Source organism: Felis catus, chromosome A1, assembly GCF_018350175.1.
Source record: "Felis catus isolate Fca126 chromosome A1, F.catus_Fca126_mat1.0, whole genome shotgun sequence".
Taxonomy (NCBI): domain Eukaryota; kingdom Metazoa; phylum Chordata; class Mammalia; order Carnivora; family Felidae; genus Felis; species Felis catus.
This window is the reverse complement of record NC_058368.1, coordinates 158,717,698-158,733,677: the sequence shown is the minus strand read 5'-3', so window position 1 is coordinate 158,733,677 and position 15,980 is coordinate 158,717,698. Positions and strand designations below refer to the sequence as shown.

At 38.4% G+C, this 15,980-nt stretch overlaps 1 long non-coding RNA gene across 2 annotated transcripts in view; it reads right to left on the bottom strand.

Moving 5' to 3' along the window:
• The window catches only part of LOC109502456, a 152,516-nt gene extending 136,575 nt beyond the window's left edge, over positions 1–15,941 (bottom strand). The window contains exons 1-2 of one of the 2 annotated variants that reach the window (XR_006583333.1): positions 15,323–15,941; positions 11,352–11,901 (exon numbers count right to left, since the gene is read on the bottom strand). This is a non-coding gene — a long non-coding RNA (uncharacterized LOC109502456). The remainder of the gene's footprint in view (positions 1–11,351; positions 11,902–15,322) is intronic. The other variant, XR_002161060.3, reaches the window with a different exon arrangement.
• Positions 15,942–15,980: the final 39 nt, after the last annotated feature.

Here is a 15,980-nt window from a genome sequence, read left to right as displayed (position 1 = left end):
AAAACGCCAAATGTTTATTTTTTTATTATACCACAAAAATCTGTGCCAATTAGAAGTCATTCCACATTCCCCTTCCTCCAACCTCTGGCAATCACTAACCTACATTTTGTTCCTATGGATTTGCAGGTTTTGGACATTTCTGACAAAAGGAATCATACAATACGTGGTCTGTTATACCTGTTTCTTTCCTTTAGCATAATGTTTTCAAGGTTCATCCATGTTATAGAACGATCAGTACTTCATTCCTTTTTTTATCAAAATATTTTTCCATAGTGATGGGATTTTGGAGTAATGGGGGTCCGGAGCCAAAGGCCAAGAAAGAATTCTTGAAGACGTCTTTGGTACAAAAAGATGATTTTATGAAAGCACAGGGACAGGACCTGTGCTGGGCAGAAAGGGCTGCACTGGGGCTGTGAAGAATGGTTATATACTGTGGATTTGGGGGAGGTAAAGTCAAAAGGGAGGCCTCCAGGACTTTGATATGCTAAAGAGGACTCCTAAAATACCTGAGGCCTTCCTATTTTCAAGCTAGGGTGGTTATTCCTCTAGTAAGGCATAAACATTAGGACAGTAGGAGGTTCCTGTAGAAATGTTATACCCTGTATTTGCCTCTGTATTTGCCTCAAGTCAATGGGCTGTAGGTTATAAGGAAATTTAATTTTACCTGCCATTTCCTTCTTGCCTCTGTTCCCCACATCACTATGTTAGGGCTCCAGGAAACTCAGTCTATAGGTTTCTGGAGATTAGGTTATTGATAAGATTGCCTTTTTCTTGTAATTTACTATGATATTTGTAAACTGATGGAGACTCATGTTCTGTATGACTGTGATTATCTATCCATTAACCATTTGTTTTCATTCCTTTCGTTTGTTCTTGGGCAGCCAGGAGTGCCTGAGGAGTATCACACCTATCCCATCTGGGGGGAGGGAGGTGCGCTAGCTTGTACTTTGCCCTCAGCTTGCCTTATGCTCCCTCATCAATAGTATGGATATTAACACATTTTATTTATCCAAGAGTCAGGTGATGAATATTTGGATTGTGTCTATCTTTTGACTATTATAAGAAATGCTACTATTAATATTAGTGTAAAATTTTGATGAAATCCAATTTATGTTTTTCCTTTACACTGTGCTTTTAGTGTCATACCTAGGAAACAATTATGTAATCCGAGGTTTCAAAGGTTTATGTCTGTTTTCTTCTAACAATTTCAGAGTTTGAGCTCTTATATCTAGGTCTTTGATACATTTTGAGTTACATTTTTGTATGTAATGTGAGGTAGGGGTCCAACTTCATTTTTTACATGTAAATATCCACTTGTCCCAGCACACTTCTGGATTCTCAATTCTACGACATCAATCTTCACACAGTCTCATGATGAGGGAGCATAAGACAAAGTGAGGGCAAAGCACAAGGTAGCACACCCACCTCCCTCCCCCAAGATGGGATAGGTGTGATATTCCTCAGGCACTCCTGGCTGCCCAAGAACAAACGAAAGGAATGAAAACAAATGGTTAATGGATAATCACAGTCATACAGAACATGAGTCTCCATCAGTTTACAAATATCATAGTAAATTACAAGAAAAAGGCAATCTTATCAATAACCTAATCTCCAGAAACCTATAGACTGAGTTTCCTGGAGCCCTAACATAGTGATGTGGGGAACAGAGGCAAGAAGGAAATGGCAGGTAAAATTAAATTTCCTTATAACCTACAGCCCATTGACTTGAGGCAAATACAGAGGCAAATACAGGGTATAACATTTCTACAGGAACCTCCTACTGTCCTAATGTTTATGCCTTACTAGAGGAATAACCACCCTAGCTTGACAATAGGAAGGCCTCAGGTATTTTAGGAGTCCTCTTTAGCATATCAAAGTCCTCCTGGAGGCCTCCCTTTTGACTTTACCTCCCCAAATCCACAGTATATAACCATTCTTCACAGCCCCAGTGCAGCCCTTTCTGCCCAGCACAGGTCCTGTCCCTGTGCTTTCATAAAATCATCTTTTTGTGCCAAAGACTTCTTCAAGAATTCTTTCTTGGCCTTTGGCTCCAAACCCCACCACCACTCCAAAACTTCATCATCACTCATACTGTTTTGACAACTATTACCTTGAGGTAAGTTTTGAAATTAAGAAGTATCTCTGCTCCAACCATTTCTTTTTCAACATTGTTTGACTATTCTGGGTTCCTTTTCTTTCCATATGAATTTGAAAATCATCCTGTCAATTCTAGCAAAAAAAAACACAAAAAACAAAAGAACAGTCATTTTGGATTTTAAAAGGGATTGTACTGACTCTCTTGATCAATTTAGAAAGGATTTCCATCTTACCAATATTAAGTCTTCCCATCCCTGTATTTGTATTTATTTAGGTCTTTTTTCATTTTTTCAATGTTTTGTAGTTTTCAGTGTAAAAATCTCACATTTATTTTGTTAAATTTATCCCTAAATATTTATATTTGTTTATGTTACAATAAATAAACCTGTCTTAATTTCATTTTTGAATTATTTACTGCTAAATGAACAGGTAGATATAGGATATGGTTTTTCATATTGATCATTTATACTGCAGCCTTGCTGAACTCACTAATAAATTCTGATAATTTGTATGTGCGTTCATTCCTTAGGATTTTCTATATACAACATTATGTCATCTGTGAATACAGATTTTATTTCTTTCTTTCCAATCTAGATTAATTATATTTCTTTTTCTTACCTAATTGTCCTAGCTTGTTCCTTCAGTACAATGGCGAACAGAAGTGATTAAAGTGGACATCTCTATCTTGTTCCTAATCTTAGGAGTAAAATTATCAGTCTTTCACCACTAATTGAGATATTAGCCTTGTATTTTTCATAGATACCCTTTATAAGGTTGAAGAAGTTTCCTGTATTTCTAATATCATGAGGTGCTGGATTTTCTTCAAATGCTTTTTCTGTACCTTCTGAAGTGATCACAGGTCCTTATGTATATCTTATTAATATGGTCTATTATACTGATTGGTTTTTATATGCTGAATCAGCTTTGCATTCCTGGAATAAACCCCATTTATTAAAGTGTACAATCCTTTTTATATGTTTGCTAAATTCAATTCGTTAACATGTTGAGGAAATTTTGACTCCACATTCACAAAGATATTGGTCTGTGGTTTTCTTTTCTTATAATGTCTTTATCTGGTTTTGGTATCAGAGAATACTGGCTTCATAACACCACTTGGAAAGTTGTTCCTTCTCTTCTACCTTTTGTAAAAGAAGAATAAATTTAAAAAAAAAAGCTTTACAAGATTTTATACGGTTATTTAGCAATCAAATTTTGAGTGGGGAAAAAAAGATAATTATAGAAAGGATTTGCAGGAGCATGGACTTCTACTTTTGGCCGTGGTATAGAAACTAGCATTGGACTTAACCTCTGCTATAAACAATTACAAAATTGGGCAAAATATATGATTTACTGCTTTTATAAACTTGACCAGCTGATGATATAAAAGAGAAACATATCAGAGGAGCTTTAGGACTCTTTCTGCACTATAGTGCAGTGAGGAAGAGCTCTAGTAGAAAGTTATCTGTCTGACTGAGATGCCAAGGCAAAGATTGGTGGCTGAGGTTTTGAACTAACTAGGTGTAACATGATTCACAGAGGAGAGAGTTGTGATAAGGGGGTTACATAGAAGTATGAATAAGAGTTTCTTCAAGGCTCTGGCCAACATGCAAACCAAGCATTTCAAACTGAGATTCCATGAGGTCAAAGACAGTAATTGCTGAGAGTTGAATGGAAAAAAAAAGAGAAGTTGCACAAAAATGGAAACTGTTGTATTCAGGCCAGAGGGAATGAAAATCTTGCAGAGTTCTTCAGGTACTCAGATGCAACTCCCAAAAAGATATTCCTAAACAGTAAAATCCACACCCTAAAAGAAGTGACAAATCCTAGGACTAAGGACAAGACAGAAATAGACCTACATTAACAAATCAAAATTCTAACAGATAAAAGGATTTTCTAGTAGTTTAACTGGAAAATTTAATTTTTCAGAGAAAAGATACTCAACACCCAAAGGAAGACAACACAGAATCCCTACAACCTGTTATCCACAATGTCCAGTGTAAATTTTTTTTAAATGTTACATTTAAGAAAATAAAACCTGGCCCATATTAAGATAAAAGGAGTCAATAGAAAAATGTCTCAAAATGTCCCAGATGTTGGAAGTAGCAAAAAAAGACATTAAAGAGGCTGTGACAAATATCTTCAAATACCTAAGAAAAAGACCTGATAAGTAAACATATAAGGAAGTTCTACATAGAAATGGAAACTATTTTTAAAAGATTCAGTTGGAATTCTAGAAGGTAGGTACACAGACACACACATTTATAAAATTTAAGTCAGTAAGAGAACTATAATAATAAACATTGTCATATATTTCTAAATTATAACTTAAAATTCTTAAAGATTAAATCAAAGTAACAAAAAAGATGAAAGATTCAGATTAGTAAGCTAATGTGTCTGAGTACAAGTTAAATTAGAGTGATCATTGTTCAAAAGACCCTTTAAAAGCAAATAAACATTATCAACCATGCAATATCAAAAAAAAAAAACAAAAAGTACTTCACCAAAATTAAGTTTTAAATGCCAGCTATTTAAACCTGTTAAAATATTAACCATATATTCATGATACACATTCTACATTAGAGGTTTGAAAAGCAGAGGTAGAGACCAAATAGGTGGCTGAGAAATGGAAAGACAATTCACCTTTACCAAGGCTATAAAGGATTTTGTTGATGGGAATTACAAAAGTGTATGTACAGAAGATTTCCATGAAGAAAGCTATAATTTCAACCCTCTGCAGAGAGACTGTGTATTATCTTCACTTCACCATTTCACCCAAGCCTAGAAGGAGGAACTTAAAGAAAACAAGAATTAGAAAACTTCACATATATTCCCTGCAGCGGGAACAACATCACCTATTAAATGACTTGGTCCTGAGAAAACTTAAGTAGATAATGGCAGAGGGGTTCCTGGGTGGCTCATTCAGTTAAGTGTCTGACTCTTGGTTTTGGCTCAGGTCATTATCTCCCAGTTCTTGTGTTCAGACTCCGTGCTGACAGTGCAGATCCTGCTTGGGATTCTCTCTATTTCCCTCTCTTTCTGCCCCTCCTCTGCCCATCTCCCCCAAAAATAAATAAACAAACATTAAAAAAATAAAGTACATTATAGCAGAATAGACAAGGATGCATCTGGGAAGTGACTGTACTCCCCTACAATGGCTGATAGAAATGTGTGAATCCTGAAGACAAAATATGGAACTCATGCTTGGTATGTTGGTCTAGGATCATTCAAAACAAAATCATATCTAAAAGGAACACCTGGCTCCCTGTTGTATTCTCTCAATAGGATCACTTAAAGGAGACAAGAAAAAAGGAAGAGGGGAAAAGGTCTTGCCCCTTCCTGTATTCTTCCTATTTCTGTCAGTGTCACCCAGCTATGACACTTTACCCCTGACAAACAGTTGATCCTAAAGCAGCAGTAAGCTGCAGTTTCACTCCCAAAACCACCTTCATTGTGCCCCTCAGCGATACCAGTGCCAGATGGCCAGTGGCCCTCCCAGAGTTCTCGGTGCAGCACCCATATTCCTGAAGTAACAACAATAATCAGGCAATGACTCATCCTTAGAAATCTGACTCCCAGCTTTTAAAATCCTTCCTCCAAGCCTCTCAGATTTAAAAATATTGACAAATTTCCTTCTTGTATCCCCAGACTTAGGGAGGATATCTGTTCTCTAGTACCTGGTAAATAGTTCTTTATATAAAATTCTCTAAATTAAAATAATTGATATGGTTCCTGTTTCCTGAGTAGATTCGGAGTAATTCACTTTGTAAGTTTCACTGTCCTTGGTAAAACCTAATGCATAACTCATGAATATGACACTGCAGAATTTATCCTGAAGCTCATGCTCAACAGGTAGTGACCACAAGGAAACTTATAGTGACCACAAGGAAACTTATAGACACAAGTGTCTATAAAAACTTTACACTTAGTCACCCACTATAAATGAGCAAAATTCTTTAACCTTTTTGAGGGTTGCCCAACCAAATTTTGGAAGCATTGGATGATCTCAATACAACCCTCTCCATTTGCTTTTTTCCCAGTAGGCCCCTCCAGCCAGTCTTTTGACTTAAGACTCTTAGGAGTGAGAGAGCTGACAGCCCCTATATCCCCTAAATTTCCAGTGCCCCATGTGAAGTTCTGTAATTGTACCTATTTAAGGTCCTATCATTTGGCTTGAGGTAGAGGCCAGCACCATTTTCTTCTTGGAAAGGTAGGGGAGGAAACATTAGAAAACACTGACATCTCTCTCCCAAGAAATACTCAATTATAAGCTTCCATCTTTCAGTCTTCAATAATATCCAGTCTCCTTTTACACAGAAAGGAGGTAAGTAATAGGTTAATGAGAGCAGAACTGAGCTTTGGAAGCCCCCCTTTCCAATCTCACATAAATGGGTAATGCTTAAGTTTAGAATGGAGATAATTAGCATCTATGAGCCTTGACCTCTAGAGCCTCCTTTGAAGCTCTAGAATAATCAGAAAAATATTCACATAAAATCCTGTATATATTAATTAGGTTAAGAAGCAATCTTTTGTAACAAAAGACCCCCTAATACAGCAGAAGTTTATTGCTCTCTCATGTAACATTCAGAGCTAGACAGGTGGAATAAAATGGGAAGGCAGCCTGCTCCTTGATGTCACCCAGGGACCTTCCACATTATTTTTCAGACATTTCCTTCAGAGAATCACCTTTATCTGTGAAGCTAGCTCACTACCATGACAGTTAAGGTCCAGTCTATGGCAGAATGGAATAAAAGAAGGATCTGCATACTCAATTTTTAAAAGACAAGACTCAGAAGGTGCATTTATAATTTCTACTCACACTCCATAGGTAAAAATTTAGACATGTAACCACATCTAGTTCTAACAGGCTGGGAAATATAATCTCTAGCTTAGGGACCACGTGCCCAGTTGGAAATCAGCAGCTTCTATTGATAAAAGAAAAAAGGGAAGAATGGGCACTGGGGATAATTAGCAGACTCTGCTAAGAATCATTCATAAATAAATTCAAATTTAAAAATGAATATTGAAAAAGAAATTGCTGAAAAAGTTTAACATGAAATTCTATATTCAGAATTTTTTTTTCAGAATAAACTTTTAAAAATAAAAATGGGGGCACCTGGGTGGCTCAGTCAGGTAAGTGTCCAATTTCGGCTCAGATCATGATCTCACAGTTGGTGAGTTCAAGCCCCATATCATGGAGCCCACTCCGGATCCTCTGTCCCCTTCTCTTTCTGCCTCTACCCCACTCGTGCTCACTCTAAAAATAAATAAACATTTAAAAGTTAAAAGAAAAATAAATAAAAATAGTTTTCCTTAAAAATTTAGTCCTGGGGTGCCTGGGTGGCGCAGTCGGTTAAGCGTTCGACTTCAGCCAGGTCACGATCTCGCGGTCCGTGAGTTCGAGCCCCGCGTCAGGCTCTGGGCTGATGGCTCGGAGCCTGGAGCCTGTTTCCGATTCTGTGTCTCCCTCTCTCTCTGCCCCTCCCACGTTCATGCTCTGTCTCTCTCTGTCCCAAAAATAAATTAAAAAACGTTGAAAAAAAAATTAAAAAAAAAATTTAGTCTTAAAATACCTTAAACATCATAAATCATAATCTATCTTGACATTTAAGAAACTAATGTTGAGATCATTGAAACCTATTGTCAGTGATCTAGAGAAATACTGAAAATGGTGGGAAAAAAAATCGTTAGATAAGCCAGGACCCTCAATGTAATGCCTTCAAACTCTTATGAAATATTTTATCTGAGCTAATAAAATAAAAACAACAATAAAAATAACAGTTTTTATTTCACCTCACTTTCTTTTATCCACCTACCCTGAGTTAGGTAGGAAAATGCCCAGAGCAGGAACCATAAGGAAAAAACCCAAAAGAGGGGTTCAGTTTATTCACAAACTAAATAATTGCTCCAGTGACTATAAACAGGGCACGTGTTAAGTACTAGAAGACACCACCTCTAATATTTATACAAATAATGAAACTTCTAACAATTACCAGCCAATAGGTTATTTTAGGCTAAACTACACTGTATGAGCTTTATTCCATACAGGCTTAATATATGTTAGATATGTTCAGATAAACAAACCAGTTCAACATGAACTAATAATCAGGCGGCAACTAGATAAGTTAAAGCCAACTTCCAACTGCCTTGACAAGAACTCCCTAGTAGGTTAATAAATGAGTTTGGAATATCAGGAGTATTAGGGACTATGGTAACCCTAATCACTTTTTAAAAGCTAATTCTAACATATCCCAATGTCCTCTGACCATAGATGGCAGCTTAATAAAGCTAGGAATTCAAAGAGAACTAAATAATCTTATCCTTGGAGACCTGTTTGAAAAAGGACACCTGTAGTCATAAAAGTAGAATCATTTGAACATGTCTCAAGTACAGTGATTTCCCAAAATGAGGATGAAAGGATCCAGTATATGAACTGCTCTGTTCAGGGTGGACTTTCAGCAAACATGTGGAGGTATTTATAAATTTACCTAAGGAAAAGAATTTGCAGTATGTGGGGGTCTGGCACAGGTACTTCCTTCCATTAAGCTTAACCAGAACCCATTTTCACAAGTTGGATCCTAGAGAATGTGTATTTTTGGACCATCACCTGTATTTTATACAGAAAATAAAAGTGTTTTATTGATTATTCTTTTTTTTTAAATGTTTATTTATTTTTGAGAGACAGAGACATAGCATGAGCAGGGGAGAGGCAGAGAGAGAGAGAGGGTGACACAGAATCCAAAGCAGGCTCCAGGCTCTGAGCTGTCAGCACAGAACCCAATGGAGGGCTCCAACTAACGAACTGTGAGATCACAGCATGAACCAAAGTCAGACGCTCAACCTACTGAGCCACCCAGGCGCCCCTTGCACACTTCATTTTTAATATTTTCTATTTATTGACCATTTCCTACTGAAAGTTTAATACCACATTTTATATAAAGTCTACTTTCATGAGAACTCCTTGTTTGTGAGCAAATAATGTTTTCACATTAAAGAGTAGCATATTAAGCCATGTTAAAGGGGAAAGAGTAAGAATGCTTAACCAAGTTTGGAAGTCAAGCAGTAGCTTAGCCTAAAAAAAGCTATTCTAACAGAGGACCAGTTAGTTCTCCATAGTCTAGAGAATGTTTTTAGAACCCAGATTCACTATTCAAAGAAAAAATTAAAAAACTAAATAAAATTTAGTGTGTGGAAACAATTAAAATTTGAAAGAGTAACTTGGAAAAGTAGGCCAAATGCTCTAATTTGTAATCAAGATAATTACACTATTTGGGGGAACTCAAAAGCCATTATTTATTAAAAATATCTAACAGAATAATGGGATTATTTTTCATTCTGGTAAACAAAAAATATAACAACAAAATATCAAAACAAGACTAAAATTGGTACATCCATTAATTAAGGCAATAAAATGGAAGAACAAAAATCTAAGTTATTTATTCTCTGAATCAAGGTACATATAAAGAAAACATACCAAAAAATTAAAAAAAAAAAAAAGGAAACCATAAAGAACTTTACTTGATAACCCTGTACAGGTCTTTAAGGCAGACAAGTACAGTATCAAATCTCAAAAATCTCTTAGAGATTGTGCCCCTTATTAGGCTAATGTCTCTTACCTCCAAAACCCAGACCACTACACTCCACTTTCTGATGCCAGGACTGGAACCATTTCTGCTTTGCCAGCTGGCTCTACATTGTACTTTGCTGAAAAGTAATCTTGAAGGAGGAAGAATCAATTTGTTCCTCTATTTCCTGTTTGTTTCCTTGAGGCTTCCCAGGTATGTCATTTTTGTTAGCATTGCCCCAATGCCACCTCAGCCCATCAGCAACATCCTTGCATAGCAACATCTGAGTGTAGTTTGCAGTTCTTCCAACCAAACCAGTCTTGCTGAACCAGTTTTATTGAGTCTTCCTGCCCCAGGGTTATTAGCACTCCTCAGAGTGTCTGGGGCTCAGGTCCACAGGGCCTCTTTTCTAAGCATCTAAGTCATTTCAAACCTCTTATTTTAGTTGCTCAAAGCTTAGTAGTGGTAGTTATGATGCTTTAGTATTCTCCTCTCCCATTACAGTTTTTCTTTTTTTTTTTTTAAGTTTTAATGTTTATTTTGGAGAGAGACAGAGCGTGAGCAGGAGAGGGGCAGAAAGAGAGGGAGACACAGAATCCAAAGCCGACTCCAGGCTCTGAGTTGTCAGCACAGAGCCTGATGAGGGGCTTGAACCCACGAACTGCAAGATCATGACCCGAGCTGAAGTCAGAGGCTTAATCGACTGAGCCACCTAGGCGCACCCCCCCACCACCATTTCAGTTTTCTTTAGCTTTATGTCAAATTCATGATTCTTAATATTAAATTCCATGTTTAAATATCTATCATGGTTTCTGTCCTAACTAAACTCAAAGTGAGTGTCCAGTAGTTCCTAAGGTGCTATAAAAATCACCATGGCTTGGGAGGTACAGTTAAAAAAAAAAAAAAAAAAAAAAAAAAAAAACTTGTATGAATAAGAGAAGTTAAAGAGTGTACCCAAGGTCAAAAAGCTAGTTAGTGGCAGAATTAATCCAATGACCTCTAGCTTAGCAGTCTTATCCTGCCTATCCCATTTTTATAGCAGGGTCCTATTAACACTAAGCTGAGGGGCCAGAAATGGTAAAAGTTAAATTCCTTAGAAAGCAGATCTGTACTATATTAGGGGTATTAATAAGAAGTGCTCTTATAATCAACCCTTGGAAGAGAGCAGGGAAAGAGCAGGAGTAAGCAAAGAAAGAGGCTGATATGGGATACAGTACCAAAGGAGGCTGTAATTGATTCTACAAGGAGTTTTAAAGATAGGATGATCCTTCAGAGTTATGCTGAATTGGTGCAAAGAATTTGAGCACTTAGATGTCTATGTCAATCAGTCACTGAATCTATGCAAACCCAGAAAGGAAGTATGACCTTGGGTGAGATGGATCCTACAGCCTATGCAATCCAAGTGGAGGCTGACTGCTGAGCATTTTCTGCTGGCAGCACATCCAGGAGCTGGGGGGAGTAAGTCCTTCATTCCTGGAGGGGGATAGCTGGGTGGTACATCACAGTGTCCACCACAGTCCAACCCGTATGCTACTTGGATCTACTTTAAATTCTGGAAGCAACTTCAGGATTCCAATGAATTTCTCTTCTCGGGGAGATTAATGGGAAAAACTATAGCCCACATCACTGCAGCTAGTCTTGGGTTATAAGTGATACTACCTTCATTTACTATCCATTTTAGATTACTCTCACCTTCAGTTGGCATGCCTGCTGATCTCCATGACTTGTCTGGTGGCATGATCCAGATACTTGCCTCAAGGTCTCAATGGTTTCCCATGCCATGTCTTCTTGCAACAAGTAGTCTGAAGAGCAGGTAGCAGCCACAGCTAATTATTCATTTGAACTCTGGCTGTGTCCCTTGGCAGAAATATTCCCCATTGAAAACCAAAACTCCTAAACCCTCAGAGCCCAGAGTTGCTGAGATGGAAATTCCACAAGCATATTATTGGGAATGACAGTGGGTAGAGCCAATACTGTGTCCATTCCTTGATTTCTGGGCCTATATATTCAACCTACTGAGGACCATATCACTGATCTCTTAGAGGATGGCAACCAAATTCACAGGGTATTACCTCTGATCTGCCTCTTCAGCAATGCCTTCTACAGGCTTTTCATTCAATAGACTTCCCCATTATTCCATCATACCAGCAGCTTCTGAATGGTGTAGAATGTGATATAAGCTGGGATCCCATGGTCATATACATACTGAGGTATCTCCTTTGAAGTAAAGTGCAGTCCCATGCTGTAAGAGCAAACATTCTGTAAGCCTTATGATACTGGTGCAAGCTGAGGCTCTGCAGACAGGAAAAGCAAACCTATGACCATAATATATATCTATGAATAATCTGTGTCTCTGGCCCTTTTATGGTAGAAGGGGCCCAATGTAGTCATTCTGATACCAAGTGACTGATGAGTCTCTTCAAGGGATGGCATTATACTCAGCATTGGTGTCTGAATGTGGATTGGGTATTCAGGAACAGCAGTAGCCATTTTAGCCTTCGTAATTTAGAGTCCGTGTTGTTAAGCCCATGCTTAGCCTCCTCCATCACTGCTACCTTCACTAATTCATTTGTTTACCAATTGTGACTTCACTGTGGTGGCAGGTTGCAATGACAGAGGCTGGCTGTCAACAACTAGACATGGTTTTAGTCCACCTGGTTGTTCAGTGCCTCTTCTGTGTTAGATGCTTTCTGGAGGGTGTTACTACGCAATCTAAAGATCTTCACCCTTCTTGTCTACTCTAATATGCCCATTCTCATGCCTCTATCTCAGAATTCCTTATCCCCAATCTAACAATTTTTGTCCTTTCCAGGCCATTGACCCACCAGCCAGGCTAATCACCACTATTCCTCAATCCATGTGTATTCTAACCTTGGATTATTTCTCTTGCTAAACCAAGTGGAGTACTAGATGCATCTCCCAAGGCTCTGACCATTAGGAAGATATCCTCTTACTTAGCTTTTAAGGCCACCCAATTAGGGCTACGGTTCAACAATATCAAACCAATTCATACATGAACCAAATGTGGCCTTATTTTTCCCTCACTAGTTGATCTTAAGGGATCACCTACTGAGGCATGAGCTGAGGGAGAGGCACTTGGGCAGGGGAATCCAGGCTACCTGGTCATGCAGCTTATTTGTGCCCTCTGGTCTTGCTTGTGTTCACTCCTGAATGAACCACTTTAACCCTATAATGGACTGTTGCTGAGCTTGCCCAAACTTATAACATGGCTGACCAACAAATCAGTTTGTGAAGGACAGTTGTGGGTACAATATCACCTAGTATCTCAATGTCAGGCACTCCATCTCTCTCAGGGATCTGCATATGCACAAAGCTGCTTTTCAAAATTTATATATATCTCTGCTGCATATTATGCCATGCTCCAGAACCCTTCAAGTCCACCTGTGAGTTTCTCATTGGAATTTTCCATAAATTCCACATATCCATATATCCCATACTATGTGTTTTCCTACCACTGATAGTTCAAATACCCAAACATATATGGCACTATAGCCCATGTGCAGTAAAGTCTATCACAATTTTTTCTGACATTAATATCTTAAACATAAATATATCATTTTTATTTTCCTTGACTCTAAACTTTTTATTCAATCTCTTTGTTTCAAATTTTGTCCAGTTAATCTAATTTCTAGCTAAGGGGGGGGGTCATTAAAAAGTGGCCAGGATCATTAAAGATAAAGAGCTACAGAAGATTAAAGGAGGAAGAGTTTACTTGCCTTTGAAGTTATGATAGGTTGAATAATGACCCTGCCCCCCAAAAAAGATATACATGTTCTAATCCCTAGAATCTATGAATTTATCCTCTAGGGAAAAACAAAAACAAAACAAAAACAAAAAAAACCTTTGCAGATGTGATTAAAGATCTGAAAGGGCCCTAGATGCAATGACATGTATTTTTGTAAGGTAGCAACAGAGGGAAACACACAGAAATGGAGGACGCAATGTGACTACAGAGGCAGAGATGGAGTGATGCAACTATAAGCCAAGAAATGCCAGTCGGCACCAAATGGCGACAAAAGCTGAAAGAGGCAAAAAACAGATTGCCCCTTAGACCCTCTGGAGGGAGCATGGTCCATTACTGTAAAAGACAAAATTTCTCTGGTTTTAAACTACCAAATTTATGCCTATTACAGCAACCCTAGAAAAATAATATAGAGATAATAAAAAGAAAAGCTTCATGGGATGTGTAGTGTATTAAGAGTGATAGGTCAGATTTACATATGTAGTAACTAGAAAGAAGATGAAAAAAGAGGTGGGAAGGTGAGCATTACAGATGAATGGAAAAGGCAGTGAGACAGGAAATCAAGGTAATTGTACAAGAGAAAACAAAGCAGTTCAATTAGTTAAGAGAATATGCTACTTGCAAGTAAGCAGTGATACAGATTGTAGAAGATGGTGACTGCCAGCCTAAGAAGTCTGAATTAATCTAACAAGTCTGAACTTTTATCCATAGACAAGACGCCCTGCAGCTTGTTAGGACAAACTCTGGGTACCGGAGGGGAGGGGGGCAGAGGCAAGAGGGGGCATAGTGGTGAGATATGGGCATAGGTAATAATGATGTGCTAAATCCTTTTCATACCTCTCTGTCACACTATTCTCTTATTTTTTATTCATCTCCTTCCACCCCAAGGCTTATGGTCTGGGATTCTTTCCCCAGGACCAAGCAAAAATTCTGGCATATACATTTCATAAATGGTAAATGAGCGAAGACAGAATACTGTATATTTTTTGTTTGTCATTACTAAGCATGGTACAATAGAGAACAGAATATTGAACAGTACTTGCATCACTTTTACTCTTCCAGGGTCTGATTAAGATGATTATATTAAAAACATATTTTAATATTGAAAGTAGAAGAGATTTAGCCTCAGTGTGATCAACCCCAAGGACTACCCAAGAACCAGGGCAGCAAGTGGAGCCAAATCCAGTCAACTAGTGGTGGCTGTCTGGGGCAGAGTTGAGAAGTAACATAAGGCTTGTGCCGTAATAGATTAGCAATGTCTGCTAAAATGTTGGATTAGGAATAGCCACCAAACGACTTGTGTTTCCCATCTCACTCTTGCTCATTTGGTTAGTCATTTGGTTTATTTAAAAACTTTTCATTTTTATGTGAAGTACAGAAAGAAAAATTACATTTCAATGGAGGTTTCCATTAGTTGAGTATGGTTAATCAAAGACTTACTGCATTCAAGTGAAAAAAAGAAGCCAAAGGTTGTGGTGTAGAGGGGACAGAGGACTGCTCTGCTGCCTGTATTCTATGGTTTCAGACTATTAACTATTCTGACTGGAATGAAAGCACACATTCAACTGCTTGTCTTCGAACAGCAGTGCATGTTTTATGAAAAGGCTAACTCTGTGTTTGGACAAAGCAACATACTCACTAAGGCCTTGGAGAGTTGGAAAATGGACACATTGGCCCGTGGAACCCCAGCAGGAAAAAGGGGACTCTGTAAAAAATGGACTCCAAAGTTTACTTGCAAAGTTATAAGACTCAAATCCCGAGAGAAGCTAAACAGCAGTGGCTGGGAATGGAGTCAAAGCTGAAATAGGCACTGTAGTTCATGAAAGGAAATATAAACACAAACAATATCACACAAGTTTTGTTACCCCTGTTGCTTTAGTAGGGAAGGTAGAGTACCCACCCTCTGAGGTGCAAGTTGTTTAAGGTCCTGCTCCGGTTATCATTTTTGTTGACGTAGAAAGTTCCAGGGTCAGTGTGGGTGGCTCTCCTAAAGCCCTGAAATTACTCCTTGGCCTTGGATAAACATCCTCGGAGATTCGTTACCACCTGTCAAAATGGCCCACTTTCTCTGGAAATGCGCGGGAGAAGCGACCAAGACCGCCAGCGTTCCACACAGCCTAAACTCCACCCCCGCCAGGCGCAAGCGCACTCCCGAGTCTCGAGCACCAACCTAAAACCAATACTGAGCAAACGCAACGGAGTTCTCACTCTAGCCACGCCTTCGTCTTTTCTCAGCAGGTCCTGTTAGGAGAGGCATGTCTGTATAATTACTATTGTTACTTTTAAGCGCGCTTGGGTTCATTTTCCAATCACCCTTATTGGAACTCACTTTGCCTAAAGGAGGAATTGCTGTTTGTGGGTAAAATTTGCTCCTCCCGTTAAGTTGCCATTCTGTTCTTACAGACGGATGGCGTCCTTTAGGCAGCCAATCCTGACAGATATGAAAAATAAAAGGAAATACTGTAGAGAATTTTTAAAGTCCGTTAGTTTACATGAAAAAGTCACTATACAAAAAATACTCTGCACTGACCCATACCATATGCATCATAAAACTCAGA